Source organism: Mixophyes fleayi, chromosome 6, assembly GCF_038048845.1.
Source record: "Mixophyes fleayi isolate aMixFle1 chromosome 6, aMixFle1.hap1, whole genome shotgun sequence".
In the NCBI taxonomy this organism is placed as follows: domain Eukaryota; kingdom Metazoa; phylum Chordata; class Amphibia; order Anura; family Limnodynastidae; genus Mixophyes; species Mixophyes fleayi.
The window spans coordinates 167,143,628-167,152,728 of record NC_134407.1 but is presented as its reverse complement, the minus strand read 5'-3'; positions in this window follow the sequence as shown (position 1 = coordinate 167,152,728).

Here is a 9,101-nt window from a genome sequence, read left to right as displayed (position 1 = left end):
GCAGATTCAATTTGGCCATGTTGGTCAAGGATTAACGCAGCGTTGGTACTAGAACCTTTAATGCGGTAATCTTAACCCAGATTTTTACTTGCGGCCCTGAAAGGTGCAAACAAAAATCGGCATTAAAATTACCGTACCAACAGTAATACTGCACACTTTTACCGTACTAACAGTAATAGTGCACAGGACATGTTCCTAGAATAACACGGCCGAATTGAATTGGACCATGGAAGAGGTTGAGCGCCTTCTAGACCAAGTAATGGAGATTCACAATGAAGGAAAGACTATTGGGTATAGGGCTGATGCATGTCTTATTTTGTATTGCAGGTGGCAGTAAGTGTATAGCATCTTCTGACTTGTGAAAGCCAGAGGCAAGCTTAATATATATTTCTCTTTCATCCAGTCTGGGGCACACTGCTTACCATGGGGTTGTGGTGGGGAGCTCGGGGAGTTGGCACCTAACTAGTTAACTTTTAGTACTGCCGACAGACCCCTCCCCTCTACAATCCCCCTGCCCCTTTCTGTCCAGTTTTTTTCAAGTGCCCAGGAGTTGGGCAGTGTTTTTTAGTGCTAGTATAATTTTATCAAATTCTATTTAATTTATTTTATTCTAATTCTTTTTTTTTTTTAACAGGTGGCAGCGCTGGAGTGTGTCCTAATATAGAGGACACACTCACAGCTTGTCAGCGCAGGCAATCCCCCTGTCAGATGAGAACCAGCGGTTCTCACTGACAGGGACTGGAAGATTGGTGCCTGATTGAGGAGTCACAAGCGGTCTCAGGACCCCGCTGTCACTCCTCCAGCCTCCCCGATAACCGGCGCTGCCATTACAGGCATAGAGCGCCGGTTATCGGATACTGAGGAAGCCGGTGGCCATCTTGGATTTTTGCCAGCGGAGAGAGGAGGAAGGGGGCTATACCACGATTCCCCCCTCATACATAGGAGGGGGGCATCGGGTATCTTTCGCTGCGGAGACCTCTACTAGAGGTCTCCACTACTCTGCCATGCTCCATGCTTTTTCTTTTTTTTTTTTTGGAGCTGAATTGAGACAGCAATTACTGAAGGGGGGGGGGGGGGGGGGGCTAAAGCATAGAGTCCCCCCCCCCCCCCCCCCCCTCCTTCCAGAGAGAGATGGTCTATCCCAGTCTTCTGGCGCCAAGAGAAGCCCGGGAAGAGAGAACAGAGCTGAGGGAGCAGGCACAGGATACTGCTGTTGGACTTCTCCCCTTTGTGGCCTATGGGCTAAGTGTCAGCTTTATTAAACACATTGTTTTCTGAGTAAAACAAAATTGGGCTAGTAAGGTTTACATTATAGTCTCCTACTTGCCTAAATATTTATTGTTTTCCATTACAAGTTCAACTTTTATGATAGATTAGTTGATTACTTGTTATTTAACTCTGTTTCTCTGCATACATTACTCGCTCTCTCTCTTTACTCTGCTAGATTTTCAATTTAGTCTGTGTGCTTGGTGTGCCTTCCTTTATAATAATGACAGATAAGGGAAAGGGCCCTATGGCAAAATATTTCACATGTTCAAAATGTCATGTAAAATTACCTTGTGGGCAAAAGGACCCTTTGGCGCTCTGCTCCCCCTGTGCAAACCCAGCAGATTTCAGCCCCACTGACGGAGGAGCCGGCCTGGGTGGCCTCCCTGACAGTCTGTTTCCTCGCTAGCTCAGATGGTTTTACAATCTAACCAATTGCTATCTAATATGGCGACTTCGGTGGCTAATAGTACTCGGCTGGGCCTCCCTGTTACCACAGGGTCTATTGGAACGTCTTTACCAGGACCTTCCTCTTCTTTTTCAGACCAAGCCCCTGTCCCCACAGAACTGGCATGGTTTTGTTAGGGGTTTGAATAAACTTAACCAGTTGCTTGATTCCCCTAACATTCCGCATAATAAAAGAAAGGGGCCTAGATCTGAAAATCCCCTTATGGTCCTTTCAGATTCTGAGGAGTGTTCTGAAGACGAGGGGGCAGATTATTCAGATCCTGACCAGGTTTAATCTCTGGAGCAGGATGAAAATTCCAAAAGCCAATTTATTAATGATTGGGTTTTTGCTGTTAGACAGGCGTTGGACCTCCCAGAACCGGAGGATCCTACCCCTAGAGACAGAAATCTCTTTAAGAAGGCCAAAAGGAAGGCTAGCCGTTTCGCCCCTTCTAAAGAACTTAAAGACATTGCAGAGGGAGCATGGAAACAACCTGAGAAGAGATTCTCAGTCCCCAGAAGATTTTCCTCCTTGTATCCCTTGCAGGAGGAGGATGTAGTTCGTTGGGAGAGTATTCCAAAAGTGGACGTTCCCATAGCCCGTTTGTCAAAACACACCTTACTTCCAGCTCCCGGTTCAGTGTCCCTTCCGGATGCCAATGACCGAAAAGTTGAATCCCAGCTGAAATCTATTTTTGCGGCTGCAGGTTCTTCCTTTAGACCCACATTTGCTTCAGCTTGGGTTGCTAGAGCCATGGAAGTATGGGCAGACCAGCTGGCAGAGGCCTTACAGGACTCTGAATTACTCCCCCTGGCCTTACATTTGAAGGAGGCATCGGGGTACCTTTATGAGGCGGCCCAAAATTCAGCGGCCGTCTCCTCCTCTATACAGGCTGCATCCATTTCAGCTAGAAGAACACTATGGCTGAAATCCTGGGAAGGAGATGCGGAATCAAAAAAGTCCGTTGAAATCATTCCTTTTTCAGCAGCAGGTTTGTTTGGTCCCGAATTAGATACCTTGATCTCCCAGGCAACGGGGGGCAAAAGCACTTCCGTGCCCGTTTTCTCTGGCAGGAGCCGGAACCCTCAGGTCAGCTCCTTTCGGGGGACCTTGTCTAGAGGACAGCCCTTTAGAAGTAGACAGCCTAATTCCCGTGGCTCCTCTTCTAGGGGGAGATCCTCTTTTTCAGGAAAGCGACAGGCCTCCAAGACCCAGGAGAAACCTGCGTCTTGACAACCACTCTGCTCTCCTAGAGGGGGCGCCAGTGGGGGGTCGTCTGTCCTTGTTTCAGGAACAGTGGGCAGCGTCCTCCCAAGACTCTTGGATTCGGGGCATCATATCAAGGGGGTACAGGATAGACCTGCTGTGCCCCGCTCCTCAGCGGTTCTTTGTTACCCCACTACCCTGAGATCCAACAAGAAGACAAGCCATACAGGATTGTGTTGCCTCTCTTCTCTTCCAAAGAGTTATATGCAGGGTCCCAGACTACCAAAAGGGACAGGGGTTTTATTCAAACCTGTTCCTTGTCAAGAAGCCGGACGGCTCCTTTCGACCCATCTTAAACCTAAAAGGCCTCAATGTACACTTAAGGGTGGACAGATTTCGGATGGAATCCCTGAAGTCGGTAATAAACGGACTGGAGAAAGATCAGTTTATGGCGTCCATAGACATAAAAGACGCCTACCTCCACGTTCCTATTTGGAGGGACCATCAGTCCCTCCTCAGATTCACAGTGGGATCCTCCCACTATCAGTTTCGGGCCCTCCCCTTCGGCCTCTCAACAGCGCCGAGGGTTTGCACGAAAGTCATGTCGGTAATGGCAGCGCGCCTTCACCTTCTGGGAGTCCAGGTTATACCTTATCTGGACGACCTGCTTATCAAGTCCTCCTCAGACAATTGCTTACGTCATCACTTGTCTCTTACCTTGTCGGTTCTCGAGGACCACGGATGGCTGATCAATTTAAAGAAATCTCAGATGATCCCGTGTCAACGCATGGTTTTCCTAGGCCTCATCATGGACACCAGACAGCAGAAAGTGTTCCTGCCGGTCGAGAAGATTGGTTCAATCCAAAGCGTAACAACCCAGGTCTTTTCTTCCCCCAGCCCCTCAATGCACTTGTGCATGCGGTTGCTGGGAAAGATGGTGGCCTCCTTCGAGACCATTCCCTTTGGTCGAGCTCATTCTCGATGTTTTCAGTGGGATCTGTTGAAGAAATGGTCAGGATCCCACCTACGCTTAGACCTTCAGAAGATCTCTCTATCCCAAAGGACGAGAGAGTCGCTCCAGTGGTGGCTGATTCAGGATCACATGTCGGTGGGCGGGTCTTTCGCTCCATGGTCATGGATCATAGCCACGACAGACGCCAGCCTGAAGGGTTGGGGGGCGGTAATCTTACACCTCCGGCTCCAGGGCCTTTGGTCGTTTCAGGAATCGATCCTATCGATAAACGTGCTGGAATTGAAGGCTATTTTTCTGGCCCTCAGGGGAGGCCAGGCACTCCTCCAGGGCCATCCTGTCAGGGTTCAGTCCGACAATGCCACGGCTGTGGCATATGTCAACAGACAGGGAGGAACCAAGAGTGTAGCTGCAATGAAAATTGCAGCTCGAATCTTGATTTGGGCAGAACAATATGTTCCTGTAATATCGGCAGTATTCATTCCAGGAATAAAAAATTGGGAGGCCGACTTCCTAAGTCGACATCAGATGATGCCAGGGGAGTGGTCACTCCATCCGGAAGTGTTCCACTCTCTGGCTCAGAAGTGGGGTCTTCCGGATATAGATCTCATGGCCTCCAGACACAACAGAAAGGTTTTAAGGTTCTGCGCAAGGGCAAGAGACCCCGTGGCAGTGGACATAATGTCATGGGACTTCAAGTTGGGATACCTTTTCCCTCCGATTCCCATGCTCCCTCGGGTGCTCAAAAGAGTAAAACAAGGAGGTCTGCCAGTAATTCTGATTGCTCCCTCATGGCCTCGCCGAGTCTGGTACGCGGACATACTCTCAATGGCAGAAGGACCGGGGGTTCGTCTTCCATCCCGAGACGACCTCCTTATGCAAGGTCCCTTCCATTACCAGAATTTACCTCAGCTCAGTTTAACGTCATGGCTGTTGAAGCCAGCCTCTGGAGGGCTAGAGGATTTTCCTCCAGCGTGGTGAACACCATGATGGGAGCCAGAAAGCCAGTCTCGGCTCGTATCTATCACCGTATTTGGAAAGCGTATATCAGATGGTGTGAGAATAGGTCATGTCACACATCCTTATTTCGTCTCCATCGTTTATTGGCCTTTCTTCAAGATGGCCTTGAAGCTGGGCTGCGCTTAGGTTCACTAAAGGTTCAGGTTTTCTGCACTTTCTGTCTTTTTTTCACCTGAAATTAGCGGATTTGCCAGACATTAGGACTTTCCTCCAGGGAGTCTTACATATTCAGCCTCCCTATGTAGCGCCTACAGCACTGTGGGATCTTAACCTGGTGCTGAACATGCTTAAATGGCCTCCCTTTGAGCCATTACTTGTGACTGATTTGAAATGGTTAACCTGGAAGGTTATCTATCTTCTGGATATTGCATCTGCACGTAGGGTTTCAGAATTAGGTGCTCTGTCTTGCAGGGAACCATACCTAGTTTTCCACGAAGACAGAGCAGTGTTAAGAACCCTCCCTTCCTTTGTTCCTAAGGTAGTTTCGGCTTTCCACATGAACCAAGAAATTGTAGTTCCTATCTTTTCTCCCTCTTCCTCTTCGGACTTAGAGGCTATGGAAAAGTTAGACGTGGTTAGGGCTCTCCGCGTTTATGTGAAGAGAACTTCTCAAGTGAGGTGTACTGATTCCTTGTTTGTTCTGTATGATGCCAATAAGAGAGGCTGGCCAGCCTCTAAACAGTCCATTGCAAGATTGATTACGGCTACCATTAGGCAAGCTTACATAAGGTCTAACCGTCCGGTGCCAGAGAGACTTACGGCCCATTCCACCAGATCAGTGGGGGCATCATGGGCAGCGAGAAATGGTGCTTCTGCAGATCAACTTTGCAGGGCAGCCACCTGGTCCTCTGTCCACACCTTTACCAAATTTTACCAGTTTAATGTATTTGCCTCTGCGGTTGCAAATTTCGCTCGTAGTGCTTTACGAGCAGGGTTTTCAGAGTAGTCCCACCCTTAGGGGCTGCTTTAGAACGTCCCCATGGTAAGCAGTGTCCCCCAGCCTGGATGAAAGAGAAAAGAGGATTTATGTACTTACGTTAAATCCGTTTCTCTGATTCCGTCTGGGGGACACTGCGATCCCTCCCTTCTGCTTTTCTTCTGTGTGCTCTTGTTTGACTGACCTTTTCCTTGGGCTTTTCAATTAACTGGACAGGAAGGGGGAGGGGGATTGTAGAGGGGAGGGGGTCTGTCGGCAGTACTAAAAGTTAACTAGTTAGGTGCCAACTCCCTGAGCTCCCCACCACAACCCCATGGTAAACAGTGTCCCCCAGACGGAATCAGAGAAACGGATTTAACGTAAGTACATAAATCCTCTTTTGCACCAGTACGTACATATCTAGTAGCAAACAACATTTTCCTTGAAGTTGCAGTGATTATAAAAACATGCTTCCAGTTCAGTGGTGACATCCTGTTTTACTGTTAGACAGTTTTTGTGAGACTTTGCAGACTGCAATAATCCTTTAAGGGACCAAAAAATTTTTGGTGGTATGTGCAGTGTACCATTTAATTAGTGGCCATCAAGAGCACACTGAAACTAGCTTATAGTTGGTGATCGAGGATCGGGATGTTTGTAAATGAGAACTGTTTGGGTACGTCCATTATCTCACTGAAACCAAAAGCTAAACATACTGCACTATGCCTCCTGTTGCTAACCTGTTTGATTCTTCACCTACAAGACTATTGAAGTGTTAAACCCCCTTCCAGATGTGACATCCTGGGCTATGGGTGACCTAGAGCAGAGTAAGAATTGTCTCATCTTTCCTATACAGAAGTCCCTTCTGTCCTACAAAATAAGACATTGTATAGTATATTAAGTTGGTCAATTTGCACCAACTGACTGGACTTTTAATTTCTATTTAAATAGTGTGAATCTTTTGGATTCTAAGCAATAATTGACCAGCTGCTACTAGTCTTAACAATCCTAATGGAAATTTAGAGCTTTGTGGTATGTGCCTGTATCAAAGTGCAGTCCATTCCTTCTGTTACCCACATTCCAAGAACTTGCAGATCATACATTCCAAAGTCTAAGCATACGTGTAACACCCCTTTCTCCTGTTGGGGTGTATATATCTATTTGTGTGTGGCGTCTGCAAATTAATTCAGTACCTTGTATTTCAGATTGCGCAGTGCCTCCACCATGGTCTGATTACCGAAGTGTCGTCTTTGGGTAGTGTCCTGGTTGTAGCAAGCAACACCAGAGGGAGACCAAGGAACCATCCACCCCCTTCACTGGACCAAAGGCGCGCACAAATGAATAATATCACACTTGAATTATCTTTAGAAGTCGCACTGGCACATTTAATAGTGTGGTATAAACTTCAAAAGGAATTTTTGCAATATTTTAAATCAAAAATATAAATTGTAATTTAAACAATTGTATATAATCGATAAATAGTACTATGTAATACATATACTATTGTACATATATTCTCTATTCTTATACTAAGAGGTACCGTTCTTTAAACTATAATTATCTGGCAAATATAACATCAAACAATTTACATGAAATAATTTTAACAGCATAAAATGTCTACACTATTTAAATATCTATCCCTTAGACATGTCAAACTTTAATATTGTAGGCTCCTCACATCACAGGTTCGTGAATTTTTTTTATTTTTTTTTTTATTTTTTTTTATATGTGACTGAGGGTAGTGAGGTAGTCTGCACCGTTTCTCATACGTGTTATTCAGTCTCTGCTCCATAACGAACTGTCCCTGCACTAATCCCTTGTAATTATCTCAGTCTGGCAAAAGGGTTACATTACAATCTTCAGGCCTTCCCACCTAGTCCCTATATGACTACTGGTATAATACGGAGTCCCAATAAACAGGTAATGTTGTTTATCCATATAATCATCCTTTTAGTCTAAGTTGGCTCATTTCCAGTCAGGATTCCAGTTTCTCTCTTTTTAAAAAGATATTTTCCTTCTCAATGTCTCTTTCTCTGGGGTATTTTCTTTCTTCCAGACTTTAAACACCTGACAGGGGTGTACTCCTCTCACCTGCAGCTCCTATTTACCAATATCGCTCCTCTGTATACAGGGGTCTAATATATACTGCTCCCTCCTCTTCTCAGACTTCTGATACTCAGTCTCTGTCCTGCCTCTCCGCTCCCTCTGTTTTGCTCCCAAGCAACTCTCGCTTCTCAGTCAGCTCTGTTTTTCTTGCTCTCTTCCATACCCTCAATTGCTGCTATCAAACTGCCTGTTTTAAAGTAATTTCTCACACCTTAGCCCCTCCCTCTTTTGCAAGCTCTTACTGAATCCTCTGGCAGCAGCTCAGTGCAAACCGGGGATTATAGTTCCTGGTTGACTACAGTTCCCTAATGCGTAGTCGTCTGTGTCTGTTAGCGCTACATACGATTATTTTGAAACATTTGCAGCCATTTCAAATGGTGGGAACTTGCCAGGATAATGGACTGTGGTCTGCATGCATGGTTTAACTGCTATTTATCGGTCTTCCTTTGGGGGACACCAAGGACATTGGGGTATAGAGTAGGGACAGGGTGAACTGGCACTTTAAACTTCTGTTTAACTAAGCCCTTGCTCCTCCCCCTCTATACCCCACCTCCTGTCCAGTCTAGTTTAAGTGCCCGGCAAAAGGGCTGTGTCTGGGCTCTTCTGTTACTTATATTATTTTATGGCAGGAATCTGCAGTATGCAGCGCACGGCAAGCGCTGTATGCAGGGGGGGGGGGGGGGGGGGGATCGGAGGTGTTGTGAGAGTGCCTCTTGCCAGCCTCCCTCTCCCACAGGCTGTGTGAGGAGGGGTGGCAGAAGGCAAGTGAAACCCTCTCCCAGTACAATGCTGAGAGAGAGGGGTAGAAAATCGCAGTGTCATTTGATGAAAGAAAAAAAATTATATTTTAAGCTCAGGAGACAAGGTCGGGCTAGGGTCACTATCAGTGAGCTCTGCTAGGCACTGGATTGGTTGAGGGTGTTGTCCTGTTGAATGTTACCTATTTAGTGCTGGGCCCTGGGGGAGTGGTGTTTCTTCTATTACACTTACTCCATGGTGGTTTCTCACTACTTTGTGTGCAGACACCAGAATAAACAGCCATTTTATAGCTCCCCTTTTCTGTCCTGAGTCCTGATAGAAAGGTTTGGGGATTGTTATTTTCAAAAGTTTATTACTTTTACTCTGTGGGGTTTTATTGGCTGTATTGCAGGCTCACTTGCTGTCCAGTTTTG